The sequence below is a fragment of the Ceratotherium simum genome, chromosome 40, assembly GCF_057802395.1.
Source record: "Ceratotherium simum simum isolate JZ-2026a chromosome 40, ASM5780239v1, whole genome shotgun sequence".
NCBI lineage: Eukaryota > Metazoa > Chordata > Mammalia > Perissodactyla > Rhinocerotidae > Ceratotherium > Ceratotherium simum.
The window spans coordinates 186,185-211,377 of NC_141939.1; the positions used below are offsets into that span (position 1 = coordinate 186,185).

A 25,193-nucleotide genomic window follows, 5' to 3' on the forward strand; every position below is an offset into this window, starting at 1 on the left:
TCAGTCTGGGCTCTCAGATCAGGCCCACTGTAGTTGTCAAGTTTTGAAATATGTCACATCTTGTTCTTATAAAGCTAGGAGAGAGCTGAAATCACTGCTTTTATCACTGACTAGGATAAAAATGTGGTGATTTGGATAATACTAAAGTTAGCATGTCTTTATAATAGCAAAAACTTAGAAATAATCAAAATGAATAAAACTATGTGCATTGTTATAAAACAATCCTACACAAAACATGCAACATACGATAAAAGTTTCCATTTAATGTTATATCTTAGAAGAATATTTAATATCATAAAAAGATATGCACAATATAATGTTGAGTAGATAAAACAAGTCAAAAAATGTGTACAATATAACTCTTTTTTTAATATATGTATTTTTAAAACTAGGATAAATAACAAACCATAGAATAACAGGTGATTTTTATTTTCTTGTTTGTGCTTATCTCTATTTTCTTAATGTTTGACGGAAAAAATAAATGTATTGTTTTAAAAATAAGGCAAAAAAAAGGTCTGAAGAACTGGTTCCAAGCACATCCCATTGGAGTTGAAAATGGAGCCTTGAGCTTGCAAGACATTCTTGTATTCATGCAATCCCACCCTCCACAAGTAATACTTAGGGCTGGCTGTGGTCAGCCTAAGGTGTTAGAGGAAAACCAACAGACCCACCCCCTGCCCTCAGGGAGCTTAGAGTGTGCTACCCAGACAACCAGAGGAGTTGAACCCCTGTCTTTGAGTTGAGGCCTGGGGGCTTGACTCTGCCAAGGGCTTCCACTGCCTCCAGTCCCCTGAGTGGTGCCTGTGACCAGGACATGAACCTTGTTGAGGTCCCATGGGATCAGGTACGGCTTAAGTAGCCTGGGCCTCACACGGGGCCTGGGGCTGCTCCCCCACCTGCACCCACCCACCCACCGCAGGCAGCCCGTCCCACTGCCCTTCAGACATCCACCTGCTCTGGCTCTTCTGTCCCCTCCCCTTCCCATCCCCCTCCGTCCGGTTTCTTCCCGGCCACCTCCAGAGGGACCTGCCGCTCCACCCCCAATCTGTTGCTTGTGCTTCGCTCGAAAGGTTTCTGCCCTTTTCAGCGCCACATCTTGGGGAAGAAAGAAAGCGCCCCAGGGCTGGAAGTTCTTCTCCGGGGGAGGGAGTTCCCTGGAGTCTGCAGCAGACGGGGGAGGCCCCAGTGGGGCGCACGTGGATGAATTTCTGGGAGGAAACCATGTACCATCCGCTCTCGCTCGCTGCCATCCAGTGTTTTCTTCCCCCAGTGAGTCTCTTAATTTTGCTCATTTATCTTAAAGAGCTCCGTAAGCGCCGTGGGCTCTGGTGGGGGGGCCGCACGGGGGCTCCGACACCCGACCCCCACGCCTGCCTCCCAGAGGAGCCATCCAGCGCGGACCAAATCTCATTTTCCTACAAATAGTTTGTCAGAAGCAGCAGGGCAAGTAATAAATCACGGAGAGCGAGAGCGGAGAGGGAAGGGGGAGGAGGCTGGGCGAGGGGAGGGCGGGGCGAGGGGGCGGAGGGAGGGCTGGAGGCGCAGATGGAGGGAGCCAGGCAGGGAGGGTGCGGGAGGGAGGGCTGGGGAGAGAGGCACGGGGGAAGAAAAACAAACAGAAAAGGAGGGAAGGAGATAAAGAGACAAAGAGAAGAAAACGAGGGAGGATGAGAAAGGGAGAAGGAGTAAGGAAGTCCTGAGAATCCAGGGAGAGAGGGGAAGGGGAGGGAAGGAAAAGGGAGAGAGAGGGAGTGAAGAGAGGGAAGGAAAATACTGAAAAAGATGGCAAGGAATGAATCAGGAAGCAGAGAGAGATGAAGAAAATGGATCAAAAGCGGGAGTGAGATGTGTGGTCAAGAGGCAGACCAGAAAAAGGATGGCTGGCAGGCAGAGAAGCATCCTGCCTTCCTCTGCCACCGTCTGTGCCCTGGGCTGTTGGGGAACCTGCGATGTGACTCCTGCACCTCCTCCTCCCCACCCTGTCCCCTCTGCCTACTCCAGGTGGAAGGATGCAGGATGGAGGTCAAGTGGGGTCATCCTGGTCCACTATGTTAGCCAGCCTAGGGGGAAAGTCTCCAGTCTCTGCATTTCCTCTGTGTGTGTGTGTGTGTGTGTGTGTGTGTGTGTGTTTTAGAGACAGAGGAGGGAACCTGCATCCCAGCTAATAGGATGAAGCTGAAGCTGCCTGGCCTTACGCAAGCCGCGTCACTCCTCTATACCTCGGTTTCCTAATCTAGAGAATGAGAATGACAATCCCTGTTTCCAGGCCTGGGAGGATTGAAAAAGGTAATCCATATGGGAAAACATCTAGCACATGGTGCAGACTGTTGATTAGAAAAAGGAGCCTCCCTTGAGTGTCTGTGGTCAGTGAACTTGGCCTGGGGGCCCAGGGCAGGGCCTTCAGAATCTGTGCACTGCCTCACCACCCCCACAGCTTGTGATCTCCAGCCAGGCACTCTGATCCTTCAGCTGTCAACACAAGCACACTCCAGTGCTTTCTGTTTTGCCTTTGGTCTCCCCCAGGAAGCTTTGAACACCAGTGAGATCATCATTGTCAAGCTCTCTGGGCTTCTGGTGCAAGGGCAGCTTGATAAGGAGGATCACGGAGGTGCCCACCATCCACTTCATCCCCCAACGCCTGCTCCACGCCCACGACCTCTGGCTCCTGCTTGGCTCAGGAACTGTGGGCTCAGAGCAAGGTCCAGTTTCTGCTTCTCCGTCCGGTCACCCCCTGCTCCTCCCTGGGAACTCAGGTACTTCACAGGTAGGAGGAGGGACTTAGTACCTGTGGGGGCCCAAGTTGTGAAGGCTGGGCTCTTGTCTGTGTGGGTCACTGAACTACCCCCAACATCTAGCACGACACTGGCACACAGTGGGCTCATAAAACAAGCTAACTCATTTAATATCATGAATATATATTCACTCCTTCATGCTTTATGTCAGTATAGAAGCTGTTGTTATTGCATTTTATGGAAAGGACAACTAAGACACAAAATCACCAAGCCAGGAAGTGGCAAGTCTGGGTGTGAACCCAGAGCAATCTGTCTCCAAAACACGTATTTTTGCCCCTGCAGCCTAGGGCTGGGCACCCTGCCCATCAGCATTACTCTTCAGTCTGTGTTGATCTCAGGCTTCCTGATGCCAAAGGCTTAAAGCTGGCAGAGAGACCCAGCCTGTGCTGCCTGTCCTGCCTTCTCCTTCCCCCTGGATTCTGACTGGGGACCTCACAGGGTACCCCATTTGGGGTGAATCATTCATTTCTGGGCTCTGTCTCATGGCATTGTCCTCTAGCTCGGGGCATCAGGCTATGCTGCTCTCAGACAGACCCTCAGCCCCCAGGCCTCTGCCCTGCTTGGCGCTTTGACGATGAGGTCACATGCTTCAGAACCTTTCTCACCTCAGCTCTTAGGACCCTGACCACGCCTGCTCTGCTCCCCTGCCATCTGGCCCTCCAGCAAGGTGGGCATCCTCTGGGGACCCCGTGTCCAATCCCGACAAGGAGCAGAGCCCAGGGAAAAGAGAACCAGGTTCTGCTCTCCTGCCATTTACCAGCTGGATGGCCCTGGGCAGTTCCTTTCACCTCTCCAGGCCTCAGGTTCCTCAACTGGAAAATGGGGATTGAAAAAAAATCCATGCTTAACTCCCAGGGCTGTCATGAGAATCAATTACGGCAGAAGCCAGAAAGCACTTCACAAATGAGAAGGCCTCTTATTCTCCCCCTTCTCTGATGGCAGATCCCAGCTCTCCTTCCTCGTGTGCCTGCTCGCCCAACCCGATGTGCACGTGATCTCTGAGTCCGGGGTCTGAACCCTGAGGACTGCAGATGCCTCCCAGCCTCCCCTCATGACGAACTGTGACGGGACACCACTTACCCAGATGAAGCCTCCTGAGCAAATCTACTTAAGGGAGGCAGAATAAAGCAGTGGCTTAGAGCCCTGCAGGAGTAAAAAGTCAAGTTTTTAAATTCCAGCTCTACTACTTTTTAACAGTTTTAACCTTAAAAAGTCATTTTACCTCTCTAAGCTTCACCTTCCCCATCTATAAAATGGGATAATAATACTAATACCCATCTTATAAGGTAGACACTGTATGTGTAGCAATAGGCACATATTAAGCACCCAATAAATGGCTACTGTTATTATTTCCCTTATTTTTGTCTTGATTCCTAAGCGATAAATCAGTTGGCAAACGTTGTAGCTTCTCGCCTCTTCCTCAATTGTGCCGGTGCCAGTACATAGTTCAGTCCTTATCCTCTTGTCCTTCAGCTATGGCCACAGCCTCTTCTCCCAGCCTCCAAACCGCCCACTCAGCTCTGGTCTGGCCTCATGACCAAGGTGAAAAGCCCCCAGGGGGCCAGACAACAAGAGGAGGAGGGAACACAGAAGCCCTCTACAATGGTGGATGGTGAGCAAGGTGGGAGAGGTGAGGTGACCTGGCCAAGGTCATAGGGATGCTACCATCAGAGTGTCTTCTAGACTCCTGAACTCCTGGGGCCCATCCTTTGGATTATCCCCACCCAAAGCCCTGATGGGGCATTGAAATCCTCACAGCCTGGGACTGTGTCCCCATCATGCAGCACTCTTCACCTCAAAGCCCTCAGCAAGATGCCTATGAGGCGCCTGCTCTATCCCAGCCCATCTTCTCAGCCCCCGGCACTCACCCTCACTTGCAGCTTCCTGTACTGTCTTGCCCAGCCTCTCAACTGCCTCCCATACACTTTTTTCATGGCTCGTTCATTCATATGCCGGGCCTCACACTGGCTTTCAGGGACTCACGAGCATCTGCCACATAGTCTCTGTCCTCCAGGAGCCTCAGTGTTATGAATGCCATGTGCCAAGTCAACTTCCCGTCCCAACCCTCCAGGCCGAGCTGGCTCCTTCAGTCCCTGAAGCCTGCCTTCCTTCAGGAAAGCTCTCCCAGATTGGCAGACTGATGGACAACTGCTTCCTAAATCCTCCCAAATGGCACTGTTCCTCTCTGGAAACTCTACAGCATTAGGTATTTTTATCTCCTTTTTTAAACTGGACTTCTCTTTCTGTTGATACAATATCTATGGCTAACATTTTAAAGTCTGTTGTTAAAATATATACTATCTCGTCTGTGTTTCCTGAATATAGAAGTCCCCATCGCTGCCTGATTGCATTTTAAACTCCTGGCGTCTCACAGGGAATCAAGGCCCAGAAGGCCAGGAGGTAGCCAGACCTGCCTCAAGGAGAGGGGGCAGGGGAAAGGCACCCACAGAGCAGACCCCAGAGCCTGGAAGATGCCATCAGAGAGAGGAGATAAAGCACCGTGGACGTCAGAGAAGGAAGAGACCATTTCTGGATGTGGAGAATCCAGGGAGAAATCACCTTCAATTCTGCTCGCCTTCAACACGCCCATTTCGAGGATCAGCTTAAATACCATGCCCCGTGTGATAGCTTCTCTGATTCCCAACTGCATTTGAGCTCCCCCTCCTGAGGAAACACCCCACCCTGCATGGGCCCTTGTGACACTTCGTGGATTCTGCGTGGGAGTTTTAGACAGTTACTTCTGTGCACAGCTTTGCTTTCTCTCTGCAGTTCGGTTGTGCACATTCTTCCCAAAGAGAAGCCAGAGTCCATTAACTCTTGTATCCCACCTCCATCCACAACATCCCCCCTGACTTAATGCCTGGTATTTAGTAGGTGCTCAATAAATGTTTGTGGAAGAGAAGAAAGGAGGAAGGGAAAGAAAGGAAGAAAGAAGGAGGAAGAAAGACAGGATGGAGGGAGAGAGGAAAGGATGGAAGGGAGGAGTGAAGGGAAGAAAGATGACAGAAATGGTCTCAGGTGGAAACAACACTCTATGAACAATGTGCGAGACTCTTCTCTGTGCTTCCCCAGTATGTGTCTCCTCTCCCTCCCAAGTCCAACAAGGGGGCTTAGGGAGCAGATTTAATTTTCTATTGTTGCCCTGGGCATAGAACCCCTGTCTCCTCAGCACCCTGCGTGGAAACCAACACTTTATGGATAGCACAGACTATGTGTTTCTGATGAGAAGTAACAGCCGCAAACTCATTTGGATGATTAAGATTGCTCAGATCAACAACCTTGAGCAGGATCCAGTAAGATATAAGAAATTCATCAGCATGCTACTCCCTTTAGGAACACTCCTGTTGCCGAGCAGAGGGGGAGTGCCAGCAGCCAGGGTCCTCTGGCCAAGACGCAAGAGGAGCTTCCAGGTGAGAACATATCTGCCAGATGGCGGACACGCGGTGATGGCTGGAAGGTCCGAGGGCTTTGAGCCTCGCGCAGGGGGTAGTAAAAAGGGTGTCTGCCAATGTGTGAACCAAATGGAAATGTATTCCGACATTTCTCTTCTTTTTTCTGAGAAGTGGGGGACCTCAGATTCCCATGCTTATTTGTCCCTAGCAGAGTAGGAATTTGTCACAGAATGCAGAAGTGAGCCAGCCCCAGGAAAGGGCAGCAGGCTGAGCCAGAGCCTTGGATTCCAGTGCCAGAGCTGCCGCGAGCTGGCAGCATGCCTTGGACTGTTTGTTTATGCAACCTTGTCCTCATCTCTAAAACATTTTCCCAGTCAAGGTGGTTCCATGTTCCATCTTCAGTCTTTACAGACTCTCTTCTTGAGCTAAGAAGCTTCAATGGGATTTGGAAAGATTCTTTTTCTTTTTTCAGAAAACCCGTAAGCTACAGGTCTCATCACTTCAATTCAAAACTAATTCCTTTCCCACTCCTCATACTTCTAGTCTTTTCTTAAGTGTTGCCAACTAAATGAGAGTCTACTGTGCTCTAAAACTCACTCTGCCCTCTGTGTCAAGAACCTGGCTACTCTTTGTCACACACTTTCAAAACATCTTCACCCATTAATCCATTCGGCAAATCTTTTACTGAGTACATGCTATAAGCAAGGCTACAGGAGAATCAAAGGTGAGTAACACAGCCCTATTTTTAAGAAGTTTCTTTACAGGAGAAAGAACTTAAGCAAATGTGTAAATTGTTATATGTCCAGTATCATGTATGCCATACAAAATAATGCCCTAGAATGGCAGAACTGATCAAAATCTGAGAGGTCATCTAGCCTTTACGATATCTAGTCCCTCATACATTGGCCTTATGATCACAGCATCCTCTTTGCACCCAGCATTTGGAAGGCCTGAGTTCTGTGGTTATAGGAAAGAGATCGGAGCCTCTTTATTGAATCTTCTAGGAGAAATGCCTGCCCTTGCTGGTGCTTCCACACCTCTCTCTACCCTGCTGGCCTTTTTAATTCAGAGTTTAACCTCTCCAGGCCTCAGTTCCTTCCTCTGTTAAATGAGAGGGTTGCACTACATGACTTCTGAGACCCTTCCAGCTCTAACATTTTATGATCTATGATTAAGGCTGAGATGACATTGCTCAACCCGCTGTCCAGAGGGTGACCCGCCAACTTTCATAAAAACAATCATCATTAACCTATGTTAATTGGTCAATAAAACCATCACAGTTTTATAGCATGAAACTTGGGACCTGCTGAGCCCAATGCTACCGATGAGCCAAGTGGAACTTCAGCCTCAGAAACGAAAAAAGCTAACTGGTGACCGCCAGAGGCGTATTAGTCAAAGTGACGTAGGTCAAACTTATTTTAACTGAAATAAGAACAGCTGAGGGAGAAATGGAGTGACATATGAAACAATCTCAGGGTTGGAAGAACACGGGCCAACCAAATTCGGGGGAAGTGGACTTTCTGGGGTAGGGATTGGTACAGAGGAGAAACACAGAGGATTTGCTCAATCACAGAAGCACGTTCCTGTCTCCCTACTCTTGGGTCCTTAAAAGACCCCCACCATGACCACTGGGGCCAGGCAGCCTGTGGTCAGTGAACAGGGGCTGGGCCTGCCTTCCAGCCTCATCTGACAACTGCCTCCCACCCTTCCTCAAGTGGATAAATCTGCTCAGTGTCTGCCCCACTTCTTACATTTGGGGACCATCTCTCATTCCTGACTCTTCACTTGCCCTTTGAACTTGACAGAATTCTGCTCATCTCTTAGCTTCACCCTCAAGATTTTCCTATTGCATGCCACCCTGTTCATACTAAAATGAGAGTTATCAAGTATTACCACCTACTATGTGCCACATGATTTGCATACTTTCACTAAATCCTCACTACAACCCTATGAAATCAGAATTTTCCTCACCATTTTATAGTAAAGGAAACTGAGGCTCAGAGAGTTGAAATAACTTGCCAAGGTCATATACCAGTAATAGCGGAGCCAGGATTCAAACCCAGGCCTGCTGCTTCCACAGCTTTTTCTCCATCTAGACCATCACCCCATTCAGAACACTGGCCTGGTCTACCCCCATCACCCCCCCTTCAAGAAAGGATGAGATGGTTACATTGTAGATTATCAATGATTTCACCTTGTCCAAGGGGAGAGATGAAGGGGCAACAGAGAGAAGTGGAGGTTGAAAGCTGTGAGATGCACTTGAGTGGCAAGCCAAAAGGCCCAGACAAAAACCACGAGGGGACAGACGACGAGTTTGGAGGTCATGAAGGTTAGGAGCCAGAAGTAGTGCAGGTGAGATCAGGCAGCTCAAGAAACCAAATGCAGGACGTTGGAGACTGCCTTGAGAGGTGGCTTATGGCACAAGGCACATCCTGCCAGGGAGAGGGAAGTTCATTACAGATGCTGCATGTGGCTGGACAGGAGGAGATCTTGAAGGTCAGCCATCCAGCTTCCATCATCCTGTGTCATCTCTGCCAAGAAGCCTTCCAGCCTAGTACAGAAAGCCAAAGTCACTCCATTTATATACATTAGATAGAGACCCTATATAGCAACTTCCAAGTCAAAAAAAGAAAATGTATATATGCAGACCTACAATCTATACACCTGCTATCTTCTCATATATGACAGCAAAAATGTTACAATGTTCAAAAGTCAGCCCTCAAATATTACAGGTGGGCCCTGCTTTAAGAAAACTTGCTGTACCAATATGTAAACACATCAAACTTGGTTCTGGAAGAAGGGATTCTTCAGGTTATCTGTAGGTCTTCAGTTGCCCAAGTTCAACTTAAAGAGGAGTTTTCCAGAACATGTCTATCGTGTAGAGTGATAATGACCTGCAAATATACAACCTTACAAAGCATTGCAGTCAGTCTTGCTGTGATAATCTGCCCGTGTTGCTGGAGGTTTGCTTTTCAACTTAACAGAGTGCTACTTATTCTTGCTATTGTGGTATCACTAACCAGAAAGATTCCAGAAACATACGGGTGGAAGTTACAAAGATGTGACGAGCTATTATGTATATATTTAATTAACACTCATATTAGTATAAGACATTATGACTGTATTATATGCCTATTCTAGATGCTTGATTACCAATATGTAATATTGTTAATGTTTTAGTGAGGGATAATAAGATGGTCTTCCCCAAATACTCACACTGAACAAAGTACCTAATATGTGAAAGACACTTATGGGCCACAAGCTTCCAAGCTATGAGGACTGAATCCCAGGTCCAGATCTTTTGCGTTGTATGATATTGTTCAAACTACTTACCCTCTCTGAGCCTCAGTTTCCTCCTCTGTAACTCCTGAATGGGGCCCACCTCAAAGCCCCACTGTCCCCATGCTCTCCCTCTTGCCTCCTTTCAGCAGCGGTGACCTCCTTGGGGAGCCCCATCCCCGCTGGGCTCCCTCCCACCACACGGCCTCTGCGCCTGCTGCCCACTCTGCCCCGCTCACTTTTTCTCAATTCTCAGCTCACTCGGCTCCCGTCGTCCCTCAGATCTCAGTTCAAGCATCATTTCCTTGCGGAAGCCTCACTGCACAAACGACCAGGTCAGATGCCTCCGTTAAAGACCACATTTCCCCGCATTTATCACTGGCGCAGATTTACATGCATTTGTGTGATTACTTCATTTGTGTTCGTCTCCTCCACTGAGCTATAAGCTCCTGAGAAGAGAGACTGTCTGTTTATATTCATCACCGTACCCCAAGAACTACAACATAGTGGGAGCTCAATTAATATGCGTTGGGTGAAGGAATAAAATTAATCAATCAATTGATATAAAATAGGATGACACTCACCTAATCATAATAATAGTGAAAGAACAGCTGACTCCCACCACCACTGTGCCCTCCCCCAACACATGACCCTTACCTTCAGGAACATGTGATCTCAAATTATAAACACCTGACCTTACATATATTTCATGCCTTCTGCCAGCTGCCCCCCACCCAGCACTGATCTCTGCAGCTAGGGGGCCCTGAGTGACCAGCCCCCTTAAGGTCAGGCAAGGATGACTGTCCACCCACTGCTTTTTCTCCACTGCTTCCCTTCTTTTCCTGAGTGAGCGTCTGGTCCTCCTCCCTCTTTGCCTCTGTCCTTCAGGATCTAGTGCAGAAGACCCTAAAGCATTTAGCTTATTGAATCAGCTATGGTTTAGTGTCTTTAAAGAAATCTGTGTGTTTCCTTTCTGCCCCTTGACGTCTGCCTTTCTCCCGTTTCATCCTTCCCTCTCTTACACCCTTCTCCCTCTAGTCACTCCATTTGTGAGCCAAAAATTAACCTTAATCATGACTGATAAATGCAAGAGCGGTGCTCAAGTGATCCATCTGAATCACCGAGAAGGAGAGTGGAATTAGATATCATAAAGAAACAGTGCCACCAACCTCAAAAGTCCTTGAACATCCCCACATCCTTCTCCAGAGTCCCCACAAAAGTCAACCCCCTCAGCTTCCTCCAATCGATTCCGTTTCTTCAAGAGGTCAGCATTCAGGGTAAGTGCAAACACAGCATAGCATTCAACTTTCAGGTGCATTGTTTAATGACTAACACAGCAACGATACGATATGATGATCCATTTCATTGTGATGTGCAGGATCATAACTACACTGTCAATGGATGATGTGGGAATTCTAAGGATTTCCAATATTGTTTCTATGCAAAAGGTCTGGACTCTCGAGCTCCCTTGTATTTCTCATCCTCCCTTTTGAGAAATTGAAAGCGATCAGGTGATCATGAAGACGATTCGTTGGAGTTCAGACCACCCAAATTTTAAAAGAGTGCTGGTAATGTCAGGTTTTTGGTCTGGGATCTATATGGAGTCCCCAAATATTTGACCTGGAGTGAGCTCCCTGCAGCGCAGGCCCCGGGGCCCATGACAAATGAGGCTCATGCAAAGCCTACAGCAACACCAGCAACAGCAGTAATACTTTCCAGAACTCTGCTCCACCTCTCTGGGGGTATCCCCTGTGCCTGGGTCCTCCGTCTGCCTGTCTCTCTGGTAGAGCTGGCTTCCCTTCTCTTATCACCTCTCTTTATCATCCAGCCCTCAAGGGAGGCTGTAGTCATAGTTTAATAAAAATCACAATGCAATGCAATGGCAGCCATCTTTCATTGAGCATCTCCAAAGCGTGTGCCACACCCTTTGCGAACACTGCCAAACAACCCGTAAGGTGGAAATGACCGTCCCCACTTTAGAGACAAGGAGATTCAAGTTACATGACAGAGGCTGGGTGGAGGGGCTGTGGTCTAAGTGTCTCTGGCAGCCCTCTTCCCTCTAAGGCCCTGCACCTCCTGTCCATTCCAGTCCTGGGGGCTGACATGCGCGTGTCTGGGTTCCTCATCCGAGGGGCTACTTTACACAGAGTCTAGAGTGGACAAAACCCACATGGTGAGTATGGCATGTACATAAAAGGGAACCCACAGTGAGCCCTAGAGAAAAACTATCAAAGGGCCAGTCGGAGGGCTGACAGGGAGCAGAGTAATGGATCTGGAGCTGAAGTCAGAAAAAGTGGGCAGTAAAGAGCAGGCGTCTCCGGGTAAAAGAATCAGGATAGGGCCTGAGAAGGTTGGAGCTCCAGCAATGCACACCTACGCAGTCATGTCACAGATTTCAGGACAACTGTGACACCAAAGAAGACAGACCCCACAGCCGCTGCCAGAAAAGGAGCAGCCTTTCTGGGCGTGCAGGCACACACACCTTCATACAGTAGGTGGGACTCTGAGATGTTATAAAATAATAGATAAAGAAAATGTGGCACAATGGAATATTATTCAGCCATAAAAAAGAATGAGATCTTGCCATTTGCAATGACGTGGATGGACCTTGAGGGCATTATGCTAAGTGAAGTCAGACAGAGAAATACTGTATGATCTCACTTATGTGAGATCGTCTTCATGATCACCTGATCGCTTTCAATTTCTCAAAAGGGAGGATGAGAAATACAAGGGAGCTCGAGAGTCCAGACCTTTTGCATAGAAACAATATTGGAAATCCTTAGAATTCCCACATCATCCATTGACAGTGTAGTTATGATCCTGCACATCACAATGAAATGGATCATCATATCGTATCGTTGCTGTGTTATGTGAGAAAAAAAAATCCGGCTCATAGATACAGATCAGATTGGTGGTTGGCAGAGGCGGGGGTTGGGGGTGGGTGACATGGGTGAAGGGGGTTAAAAAGGTACAAACTTCCAGTTATAAAATAACTAAATCATGGGGAAGTAATGTATAGCATGGTAACTATAGTTAATAATACTGTATTGTATATTTGAAAGTTGCTAAGAGAGTAGATCTTAAAAGTTCTCATCACGGGCCTGGCCCAGTGGCATAGTGGTTAAGTTCACATGCTCCGCTTCAGCAGCCCAGGGTTGGCAGGTTCGGATCCCAGGCATGGACCTATGTGCTGTTCATTAAGCCATGCAGTGGCAGCCATCCCACATATAAAACAGAGGAAGATGGGGGCCGGCCCGGTGGCACAGGGGTTAAGTGCATGCACCCCGCTTTGGCGGCCCGAGGAGTCGCAGGTTTAGATCCTGGGCGCTCACTGATGCACAGCTTGTCAAGCCATGCTGTGGCGGCATCCCATATAAAGTAGAGGAAGATGGGCATGGATGTTAGCCCAGGGCCAATCTTCCTCAGCAAAAAAGAGGAGGATTGGCATGGGATGTTAGCTCAGGGCTGATCTTCCTCACACACACACTAAAAAATAACAGAGGAAGATGGGCACAGATGTTAGCTCAGGGCCAATCTTCCTGAGCAAAAAGAGGAAGATTGGCAAGAGATACTAGCTCAGGGCTACTCTTCCTCACCAAAAAAAAAAAAAGTTCTCATCACAACAAAAAGAAATTTTATAACTATGTATGGTGATGGATGTTAACTAGACATAGTGGTGATCATTTTGCAATAGATACAAATATTAAATCATCATGTCGTATACCTGAAACTAATATAATATGTCAATTATATCTCAATAGAAATGAATAAATAAATGATGGCTCTGAGACGTTACCTATATGACCCAGGTCCAATTTTAAATGCACCGGGGAGATTCACTTGTTAAACGTCCCTGAGAGGAATAGAGGAATTCAAGATGACTAAATAACCAGCCAACCTCAGCCATCCTGGCCTGAAAGCAGGCCTTCCAGAAGTGAGACAGCTGGGCTAACCCTGGCCTATATTTTATCAGCCCACCTTTGTTTCTGATGAGCAGCGAACCATTGATTATTGCCACTGATGGCTACTGTGGCCTATTTGTAGTGGTCTCCGGGGAAGAAGATCTACAACCTTCTTCACAAACTCATTTCAGCTTCTAAACTTCTTCCAGTCGGAAACCTCTCCTCTGACCCCAATCCCACATCCCCTCCCTTGGGAGGGGGTCACCATCCCCTAAAGTCCCTTTTGTGGGCTGGCGAGCCATTTTAACTTTTCACAATCCGCTTTTTCTTTTTCCACAGGATGCACAGGTCCACTTTCTTTTCCCTGAAAAGAAGGGACCTCTGGCTGAAGAACAGGGCATGGGAGCACAGTGATGGCCTAAGGCAGACTCTTAGGTGGGCATCCCAGCTCTGCCACTTATGAGCTGGGTCAACTTGGTCTTGTGGCTTGACCACTCTGAGCCTCAGGCTCCTCATCTGTATAAGGTGGCTAGGAACAGTACCCACCATGTAGAGTTCTAAGGATTAAAGAAAATCAAGTATATCGTACCTGGCACAGGGTGGCTGTGACCATGACTGCATCATCCTCAGTCCCCCTCCACACACTATAATAATCTTTTCCATATGGTTCATGCTTCACAATTGTCTGAGGATTTTCAGGAGGAGTCGTGGGGACTCCGTTCGTGGGGACTCCATTCGGCTCCCCAATTTTCATGGTGCTTACGTATGTATGGTCGCATTGAGGTCTTGTAACTACTGTGTGTGGTTGGTTACTATACTCCTCATTCTACCATCTTTAATCTCTTTATCTTAAATATGTATGCTATATAGCATGTTTTGAAGCAAATAAATGACACATAGATTTAAATCTTGTTAACAAATATCCATTGTGACCTACAACACTAAGAAAGGAACTATTTGGGAAATGAGAATGAAATAACAGAAATGGTTCCTGCCCTGGGGAGCTTATAGCTGATTTGGCAGAAACACCGGATACTCAGACACTCAGCCACACACACACACACACACGTGCACGTACACATGCACGCACACCCTTCCATGCCCCTCAGTAAGGCAGCAGGTTCTCCAGTGAGGCTCCTGCCCTCTGGCCCTCTGGGTCTCTGTGAGGTCTGTGGATTCTGTCCCTTATAGATTTACCTGGAAGACGGCAAAGGTTCCTTCACCAAGAGCAAGAGGCAGGGGGAGAAGCAGGGACCAGATGTCAACTGGACGTCCTCTCTGTTCTAGTCCTGCACTGTACGTGCATTCCAATCATTTCATTTCATCCTAGAGCAACTCAGCAAAGCACCAGAGCGGACGCTGTCCTACGGTGCCCAGATTCCCCCTTCAAGACTGGAGGGCTCACTTCCCAGCTCTCAGACCTCTCTGGAACTGCACTTGGCTGAAGAGAGCCAACTCACCCAAGGGCAAGCCCCACATCCAATGAGTGATCGGTCTGGGGCTTTAAAGGCCCGGCCCCCTCACCCCAACTCAGGACAACTCTGCAGGGCTCTCCCAGCTTCACAGCTCTGTATGCAATACAGTGTTTTCAGCTTCTCCCTCTGCCCAGTCCTGCTCCCTTCCCTTCCTCCACAGGTGCTGCTCCCAGAAGCACTCCACAGTAAGCTTCCCACACGCTAATCTCTGCATGAAGAAATAGAGGCTCGGAGAGGTTAAGTAACTTTCCCTAGGCCAGAAAGCTTTTAACTGACAGGGCTGCCCTCAAACCCAAGTTAGTACAATAATAAGACTCTGTTCTCTTCAGTGCATAAGATGAAACTCGCATCTGTCCTTGAACTCTAAAACTCCCTGAAAGAAGCAAGATGTCTACCTCAGGCCAGGAAAAATCTAAATGGGGTCAGGTTTGAGGGTTTAAAACAGATTATAACCCTTATTCCCTTTCCCACTGAGAAGATGTCCCTGAACATCTATATAGGGAGTCTCATTAACTGACAAGTGCAAGAGGACCCAGCTGGATGGCCTCAAGAGAAGTGCCAAGACTCTAGCACTAGCCACTTACTGTCTGTGTGACTGAACACGTTGCTCCCCATCTTTGAGCTTCAGTTTTCTCATCTATAAAATGGAAATAATAGCTCTGCCCCAAAATTGTTTTGTGGATTAAATGATATGATAAATATTTTAAAATTATTTTGAAATGCACAAAATCTTCCAGTTCAGTCAGAATGCAGAGCCAAGGAAAGGTGATGGTAAAAAGGGATTTACCCAGAAACACAAGGCCGATTCCATCAGCTTCGCAGTTGGCCTGGCCCACCTCGAGACTCGGGGTTTCATAAGAGACTGTTGATGCTCTCAGGGGAACCTCAGACTAACGCTCACTGTCTACCCTGGACAGCATGGGACACTGGGACGAGCAGGGGACTGGGTGTCAGAAGACCTGGAGTGCAGTCCTAGTTTTGTCAAAAATGAGCTCCATTAACTTCACAAACCATCTCCCCTCTCTGGGTCTGGTTTTCTCCTTTTCGAAATGAAGATGTTGTACTAGATGCTCCTCAGTGCCCTTCCATTTCAGCCATGTAGGATCCTATGACCCCTGGTGCCTTCTAGACCAAATGTTCTTCTTCCTCCTCTACCCCACCCCTCATGCCTAGGAACCTACTGCCTCCACCCTTCCACCCTGGGGGGTTGATGTCTTTGCGGCCCAAGTCGGGAGCCAGGGATGGCAGGAAAGGGAGGGAGAAGACTGCCAGCAAACCCGGAGTCACCCAGAGTCCCTGGAACCCTTGGGCAACAATGTGCCAATGCTGGTGGCTCTCTTCAGGCGAATGTGTGAATGCTGCTTTCCTACATGCCAGACTCTCACAAGTATGAGTGTGCACCGATGCAGGTGGCTCCCATGTGCTGGCTGGTGTTTCGTTTATACCGAGCCTCACAACGCACGCAGTTGTTTTGCCCTGCAGAGCACCTCAGGAGCTGCACCCTGATCTTGCAATAAGTCAAAGCGAACACAATTAGGAAAGAAGATGCACTGGAAAAAAGCTGAGTGAATGCACACCAAAGCTAAATCGACCACAGTTGTCTAGAAAGTCCATTTACAAAGTTAATGACCAACACATCCTGCCCAGAGTAGGCTCTCCCACCTCATCCCAACGGGATCAGGTGAAGCAGGAAGGGGAAGCAAGAAGGAGGAGCAGATGTAACTCTGGCCTCATGAGGGTTTGGTGCACCCTTCTGACAAAGCCCCACTCTGAGAGAGATGTGTTTCTCACAAAAAGAGCGTGAATTACTTGGTTTGCAGGGATGGGAAACGTCTCCACGGCAAAACTTCTTCACCAACATGTTCTAGTTTACAGAGAAATGGCTTTCACTTAACAAAGGCTTTCAAAGTGATGTTAAGGTTTCAGGAAGAAACATAGATTATTGATGATACTGAGAAAAACTGGGAGAGCTTTAATTTCATTCATTCTTCATTCATTCATCGACTCAAAAGTACTTGATAAGTACCTGCTACAAGCAATTTACTTGACTGTCTACCAAAATTATAGAATCCCCATGTGATTTCAAATTGCTCTTTTAGGAAATTAAGTAGAAAATGATAATGAATAACTTTTTGTAATCAATTTCTATTACCTAACCATTTGTGAATTTACTTGGTGCAGGTATTATGGCAATGGGACCATCAGATGTTGTGATTATCCATACCGCTCCTGTCTACCAGCAGAGGTGATATTTACAGATAACTGTACAGTTGCCAGAGGAACATGTCCTATAAGTAAACCCAAACCATTTGCTGTGTCGGATTTAAGCCTCTAGTCCAGAGGTGGCTGAGGGTTCAGTGCATGTGGCAACATTGACTGGGATGCTGGCTTAAGATGTACTCTGGGGCCAGTGTGGATCAGTGAGAAAGAGTGCCTTGGGATCTGGGAGAGATTGGGGTTTTTAGCATCCTGGCTTTTTCATCTTGAAGGTTGCATCTCAGCATTCTTTAGGTCTACTCATCAGAAGGATTCTCCAGCTGTTCACTGTCTCCTAAGAATGCATTCATGCTGAGATCTGGGCTCTTTTTCCAGGCTGAAGATCTGAGCTGGAGAGATGAGCTGCATGGCCTGAGCAAAGTCCCAAAACACTGGAACCCAGACTGTCTGCCACTTCCCTCCTGTTCAGCGGAGCCAGCCAAGGGAGCAGGCTCTTCCCTCCCAGCAGAGAGCCAAGGTCAGGCTTGCTATGGGATGAACAATCCCTGGGGAGCCATTCAGCTGAGACTGGAAAAGCCTGTCTCCCACATTTGGCCGAGAGCTGACTGCAGAAGTTGCAGCTCCTTGTGAGTTGGCTCCAAAGACAGCTGTGCTCCTCACCTCCTGTCTACGTAATTAACCAGCAGTTGTTCCCGCTTTGTGGAACATGGACCAGGCAACCCCTGCGAGGTCCTATAGGGACGTTGCAAGCCTGATTGGCAGGCAATTGGCAGGCAAGCAAAGATTCCACAATGCTTGACTGAAGGGACTAAGGACAAGCCAATTTTTTCTTCCCCACCTCATATCACCTTTATCATCCACCTCTCCCCTTCTACTCTGGACCCTCCCAGTGTAACCATGGCTGGCCCTGCTGGACACTGACCCCACCATTCCCCTGAGGTAGTCCAGCTCAACCCTGATTTCCACTGATGGGTGGGGATTTGGATTAAACTCCTAAAACCACTGAATTCTAGTGTGTCTAAGCTGGAAGAAACCTTAAGTATCTTCAGGACAATCTCACCATTAGCGGGAAGAGGAAACTTACCCTTGGTGTACCCAAGGACACACAGCTGGCTGTGGCAGGGCTGAGACCACTCCTAGGGCTGGCCATGGCCAAATTCCACTACATTTGATCCTCCCCAAAACCCTACAAGACATTCAATCCACAGCAGTCTGGAGCCTCATGATCTTCCTAGACAAGCTTCACTTTGTTTTTTTTAACTCTCATTTCTACACCTGCAGCATCAACCTCTTATTTAAATTCCAGGTCTGTTTTTTTCAGATACACAAATATCCTTCAGAGGCAACCTGATAGAACCCCATTCCCTTCCTCTTTCCTAACCTATACTGTCATCTGTTTTCCTGCCTGAGGCCATTAAACTCTAGGTGTGGATCTATTCTGGGAGGCAAATGGGTGCCTGCTCCTCTGAGAAGAAGGAAGCAGGTCTCAGCCAGGTAGCCACAGGGCAAATTGCTATGGGGGCTGCCCCTCAGACATGAAGATGGACACAACGCCACGGGGATGATTGGCTTCCCCTGGTGGACTCTCAGGGGGTGGCCAGGGAAGCTTAGACGTCCGACAACTCCGTCCTCATCCAGTCTCAGCCGTCCACATTCAGGGAGTGAAAATCCCTTCCTCCTCAGGTGGCTCAATCTACCTCAGGGGAGGGATGTCAGAACCTAGTTCTTCTCAAGGGTGAAGTAAAACCTACCTCTCGCTAAATTCCACAGTGATAATTAAACCTATGGGATAGTCTTTCTAATGTTTCAACATGGCCCCTAGACCCCCTGGACCAAACATCTTCTTTTCTCTAGTCCAAACACCTCCAGGTCCCACTGCTCGTGGGACCTAATCCCCAGACCACCCCAGGCACACACACACACCTCCCGGAGGTCAAACCCCAAGTACAGTGCCCAGAAGGGACCTAGATAGAGGAGAAGCAAACTGTCACCTCTGTATCCCAGCAGTGATGACTATCCCAGCAGCCGGAGGTGATGCCAGCTGTCTGGGCAGCCAAGTCCACAGGACCTCTTCCCAATCCTCTGAGAACTGGGGCCCGGTTTCCATCAGCAGTGTTTCTCCCTGCCCTCTGCCAGGACACTCTGCCTTGTCTTCTCACAACCTCTCCTATGCTTTTTTCAAGGTCCTTCTCAAACCCCTGTCTTCTGCATGGTCTGCTATACCTAGTCCTCTGCACTGAGATTAGCGGTGGGTGGCTTCTCCTAAACATTGTCTGTAACATAAGGGGATGGAGTGGGGCGATCACGAAGGTCTCTCTCAGCTCACATATTCTGTTATTCAGTTGCCTTCTTGGGTAACTTAATCACAGCTTCTAGTTTATTTTCCTCCTCAAGGCCATAATCAGGCCTGGCCCAGTGCTATTGCTTAATAAACACTTGCTCATTAAATTGGATTGATGCACACTGAGGAATAGAATGGAGCAGGGAAGGTAGGTGTTGATGAGGAATGGGCAGATCATTCAGAAACAGTCAAAGGAGGAGGTCCTTTCCCAGGAAAGTGACTCAAGTGGGGACAGGGCAGGTGGGAGCAGGCTGGAAGGGACAGACAATGCTCAAAGGGAAAGAGGAGGGACATGTTATCACAGTCATGCCTCTTGTTTAGGATTGAGGGTTTGGCTAGAGACCAAAAAGAGAAAAACTGGGGGCTGGCCCGGTGGCATAGCAGTTAAGTGCGTGCACTCTACTTCGGCAGCCCGGGGTGCGCAGGTTTGGATCCTGGGCACGCACCAATGCACCACTTGTCAAGCCATGCTGTGGCAGCGTCCCATATAAAGTAGAGGAAGATGGGCACGGATGTTAGCCCAGGGCCAATCTTCCTCAGCAAAACAGAAGAAGATTGGTGACAGATGTTAGCTCAGGGCTGATCTTCCTCACAAAATAAAAGAGAAAGACTGGAGGACGAAAGAGTAAGATTGTCATTCATACCCAGTGAGCTGGAGCTTCAAAACCAGGGTTTGCAAGTCACCCACATCCATGCCCTGAGCCTCAGTTCCCTCATCTGCAAAATGAGCGATGTGGAACCAGAGCCTTGCAGTGTGCCAAGCTTGTTGGGAATGCAGAGGCCCAGGCCCACCCCTCCTGCTCCATCCCCTCATTTTACAGACGATGTTTAGGAGAAGCCATTACCAGGTGACGCTGTGCTTATTGAAGTTTGAGAAGTGCTATCCTGGACAACCTCTCTGATCCCAAAGCCGAGACTGTCAGAACAGAACATGCTCCACAGTGCTCAGACTCTGCTGCACCACAGAATAACCTGGAAAGCTTCTAAATTCTCACGTCCACAAGGGACCTTTCTGGGATGACAGGTTATTCTGTGTCTCGACTGGGGCAGCGGATATGTGCATGTATATATTTGTCAAAACTCATGAACTGTATCCTCTGAATGGGTGTATTTTAGTGTATTCAAATTATGTCAATAAAGTTGATTTAGAAAGAAAACTATCCCTAACCTAAATCATTGACTGACAGTAAAGCTGTAATAGAGAGCACTGTATCCAAGGATATCAGGAACATTTTACAACATAGTCCATTTCTCCCCTAGAGAAGGGCTGTGCTCAAGCATCAGTGTGAGATGGCACATTTCCTAAGGATACAAATCAGTGTTTCTTTACCTGTATGTTAAATAGGTATGTTAAATGGGTCTCTCTCTTTCTCTCTCCCTCTCTGTCTCTCTCTCTCACACACACACATGCACACACCCACACAGACACAGTCCCAATGCCACAGACCACACCAACTGGGTCCAAATACCTGGGTACTTTTTAAACCCCTCCAGGTAATTCTAGGGGCCAGCAGGGCTGAGAGCCACTTGAGAGCCTCTTGCAAATGTCAGCAATAAATTCTTGTGGCTTCATCGGGAGCCCCCTGAGTGCCCAGCACTGTGCAGAGGGCAGAAAGGGGAGAAATGGAGAAACAGCATGTGACACACTATGTCCCTGAGTAATTGATCATCTGGTTTGGGACACAAGACAGGTGCCTGCATAAAAAGAAGTTAATAATAACTGAGGCAGGGCCACTTCCCCTACTAGAGGAGTCCATGTCGCCCACAAGAGTGCCAGAGGCATGGCAACCCTCTAGAGGTCGCAGATACTCACCTCCTCTTGGATCCCATTCCATTCTTGCTTTTATAGGTGAACAAGTGGAGACTCAGAGAGGTTAAGCGGATTCCCCAAGGTCACACAGCTAGTAAGGGAGGAGGGAGGCCTTGAACCCACACCTGCTGTCTCCAGAGCATAGACTCTTTCCAGAGGGCCACATGCTTCCCATCAGGCAGCAGGCTGAGCTCTCCCCTCCCTTATTGATTTGCCAGAACCAATCGATTGTAAACGATATGGTGCTCCGACTCTGGACATAGGAGCAGAAAAATGAGGCAGAGCAGTGGTGGTGTGTGTTGGGGGGTGGGTGTCTCTGGGTGACATAAACCCAGCATGCAGTCACAGGGAAACGTGGCCAATTGGAGGGTACAGGTGCCTGCTGCCTCCTCAGAAAGGAACCACCATGCACGAGGGGAATAATTCCCCTCCAGGAGGCGAGGGCACGGCAAGCCCCGCTGCCCCTCCTCCTTTGCCGGGGCAACGTAGGATGTCAGACAACACTGTGGCCGCCTCATTATTGGGCTGCTCAGCCATTGTCCCCGGGACAATGGTTTCCGGCCCCGGCTTTGTGTGGGGCTGCCAGCCGAAGTTATTAACCACAGGAGCTGCCTTTGAGGGGCATCCACAGGAGGGGTGAAAGGTCACCTGGAGCAGAGAGCGGAGAGGAAGTGGGAGGGAGAGGCAGCATAAAAGAGAGGGATGAGCCCCTGTCCCCCACCCCTCCTCCTGAAGGAACCCCAGACAGAGCTGGGCCCAGAGGGAGGCATGGGGGGCGGGTGTCAAGAGGAAGTTCCTGCTGCTGCTGCTGCAGAACAGAGGAGCCTGGGATGGCCTCAGAGGTGTGAGCACAGAGGGGGACACAGGCTGCAGGTGGAGAGGACTGAGTCTGGGGGACCGGAAACAGGAGGGAGCCGAGGCTGGGCATGGGGCTTCTCCACTCACTCCAAAAATAGGTGTCTGCTACCCAAGACCTCTGCTATCCATCCACCCGCCTGTGCCCCAACCCTCAGGGAAGCCAACTGCATGGACTAGAAGGGACTGGCCCTGGTAGGGAGGGCTGCCCCTCCCAGCACTGCCCACGTTAGCCCCTGCAGGTCTGGGCAGTGGAGGCGAAGACACCATGGTTTTGGACTACCTGGGCAGATGGCCGGGGGAATTAGGCCATAGATAGAGCTGGAGAGGTTTTATTGGTCATCTGGCGACAATCTGCCTTTAATTGAACGGGAAAACTGACACCCAGACAGAGACGACTCTGTGTAGGGCCCAAACCCAGTGATGGGCAGAACGGGAACTTTGGGCATTGTCCACTCCCTGCCCTGGGGAGAAACTGGGCCTCTGGCATTCAGCCAGAGCCTCGACCCACACCCTAGACTTCCCCTCTTCCTGTGGCAGTCCCAGCTTCCTGGATAATGTCGAAAGGCATGAGACTCCCTAAGATGCCAGACCCCAGAGAAGACAGCCTTGCCCTACCTCTCAAACAAGGGAAAGGCAGAGAGCACTGCCCCCAGAGCTGCCACCCCCCACACAGGCCCACCTCCTGCTCTGCCAGCCCAGCGGAAGATGCCTACACCAGACTTTGCCAATCAGAGTAGGGACGGAAGTTCTGGGGCTCCAGATCATGAGGCCCAAAGAGATCTGTTGCTCATCCAAGGTCAGAGGGGTCCCGGCCAGAATGCTGGTCTCCTACGTCACAGCCTCTCCTCCAGCCACACGCAGGGACAGGGCAGGAGGCAATCTCAATGGAATTATAAGAGAGGTGCTTACAGCTATCCATAAGTTTGGGTATGTAGGAGGTTTTCACAGGAAAGTATAAAGAATTCCACTCAACTTTTACATTTAAGGTTATACATTTTTTAGAACTAAAAAGAATGTTTCAGTTCCATGATATGGTTGTCTGGAGGAGAGAAGAAAAAGAAAACATCTGAGTGTGAGGATTCCTGCGGAGCTGGGAGAGAACCAGAGCAGCCGGTTGGGGTTGGGGGGCGGAAGGCCCAGGATAGCCGCATCCCATCTCCTTTTGCGTCTTCCTCATCCCAGATCCTGTTTCCTTTCCCCTCAACCAGACTCCTCTCCCTTTGCTCTGCCCCCGCAGTGTGTGCCCCCACCACAGCCCCCTCCTGGTCCTGCCCCAGGGTCAGTATCTCAGCCTCTCAGCTGTCCTCCTCCCAGCTCCTGCTCCCAGCACACCCTGCCCTGATTCCAGACTGCTACATGGTGTCCTCCCTCCCCTCAGGCCATGAGGCCTGACAGCTTGTCGCCCCACTCCCTCTCCCACCCACCCCACCCCAAGGAAGCTCAGCACAGACCATCCCAGCTCTCCCCACCCTCATTCCTCAGCGAAAATGCATTTCCAGACTCCCTCCTGATCTCTTTGCCATCTCTCCCTGCCCTGCTCTTGGGGCTCCTCCTGGCCGGGTGAAGGCTGCCTGGTGTACCCCATAACCGCCCTTGCAGCAGCCAGCACGGTTGACCTGAGTGGGGTAAACAGCCAGGGAAGGCCTTCGTTTTAACAGACTCAGAGTGAGCAGATCAAACTAAAGTAAACACGGAGTCTCTCTCTATCTCTTTCTCTCTCTCTTTCTCACACAGACTCATACATACACGCACACATTCACACATTCTCACACACACTCACACGGGGCTGCACCACAACCCCACAAATGTTGCCTATATTCCCTTTCTGGCCACCCTCCTTGTCTCTCCAAAGCCAAGGGACAGGGCAGGAGGACACTGTCCCTCTGCCCTAAATTCCCTGTCCCGAAGCCCCAAGGTACTGCAACTCTGACCCGAAGCGTGTAGCTACCCCAAATGCTGCAGAGGCTACAAGAGGCTTTCCTTTCCCCCCAGCACGCTCCATCCTTCTGGCACCCTAACTCCATGGGCACCAATGTCATGGGGTGAACTGCAATTGGGGACAGGGCTCAGTCCAACTACTGCCCCAAGCCCACTCTGGCCCTCTCCTCACCAACGCCTAAGAAGCCCAAACTTTCCAGAGTTGGGCAACAGATTAAATTCCAAGCCAACAACAACAGAAGGAGGTGGAGGGAGTGGAAAGCAAATGAAATGTTAAAAAAAAAATTAAGCAATACTTGCATTCTCATTAGTAGGAACATGCGAGATGAAGCACGTTATGTTATTAGGCATTCTCTCGATTCAGTAAACACAAGCTGAATAAATTTATAAACATCAGCATTAAGTGAGATTTAACGGGGAGCTGTTTGTCTTCTGCCTGTCAGGCAGGAGGCGACGCTCTCCATGTATCACTCGCCAGCCGTGCAGTCTCCCCTCGCCTGCCCAGGTAAGCTGGGGCAGAGCCCAGGCCTGGGGGTGGGAGAGGCTGGCACAGAGGGGCTCACCCCGCCATGCGGGCTGCTGAGCAGCCTGCGCAGTGCCTGGGAGCTCGCTCTCTGGCTCCGCACTCCAGCTCCTCCACAGTGCCGCGATCGTCTAGGTAACTTGAGGACGCTCTTGAACCTCTCTGAGTTAAAGCTCCTTCCCTGCAGCATGAAGAAATCAGTGCCTACCTCACAAGGCCATGGAGAGGATCAAATGAGTTACTGTTCAGCAAGTGCCTGGCATGTAGTAGGTCCACAACCAAACAGATTCACTGCTTACTTCATCTCCAGCACAGAGCCAGGGAAAACAGAAGGTCCATGCAGCCACCCGGCACTGCCAGCCTAGATGGGAAGAAGACAGGTAGCAGGTGAAGGGGAGTGACATGGCAGCCACAAGGGAGGACTGGACTGCGCATGTATCCTCTGCTGCGAGCACACGTGGGATTTTGTGTAGGTGACTCCATCTCTCTGAACCTCCATTTCCTCCTATTGTGTCCTGGAAGTCCCTCTAAAGCCAGAGCCGAGGTGACAGTTGGCCAGTGAGGCCATGTGCAGTGAGTATCAAGTGTCAGAGAACAAGGACACCGGGGCCAGGAAGACTTCTTGTGATGGGGGAGACCTGAATGTTGGGGAGATGGGGGCCCCCA

The 25,193-nt window shown here is 49.3% G+C and overlaps 1 long non-coding RNA gene across 1 annotated transcript; it reads left to right on the forward strand.

The window, feature by feature from the left end:
* Nucleotides 1–1,056: 1,056 nt before the first annotated feature.
* LOC147912048 (uncharacterized) lies at nucleotides 1,057–4,379 on the forward strand. Its single transcript, XR_015550299.1, has 3 exons — nucleotides 1,057–1,269; nucleotides 2,524–2,764; nucleotides 3,735–4,379. It is a non-coding gene; the product is annotated as an uncharacterized LOC147912048 (long non-coding RNA).
* The last annotated feature ends 20,814 nt before the right edge of the window (nucleotides 4,380–25,193 follow it).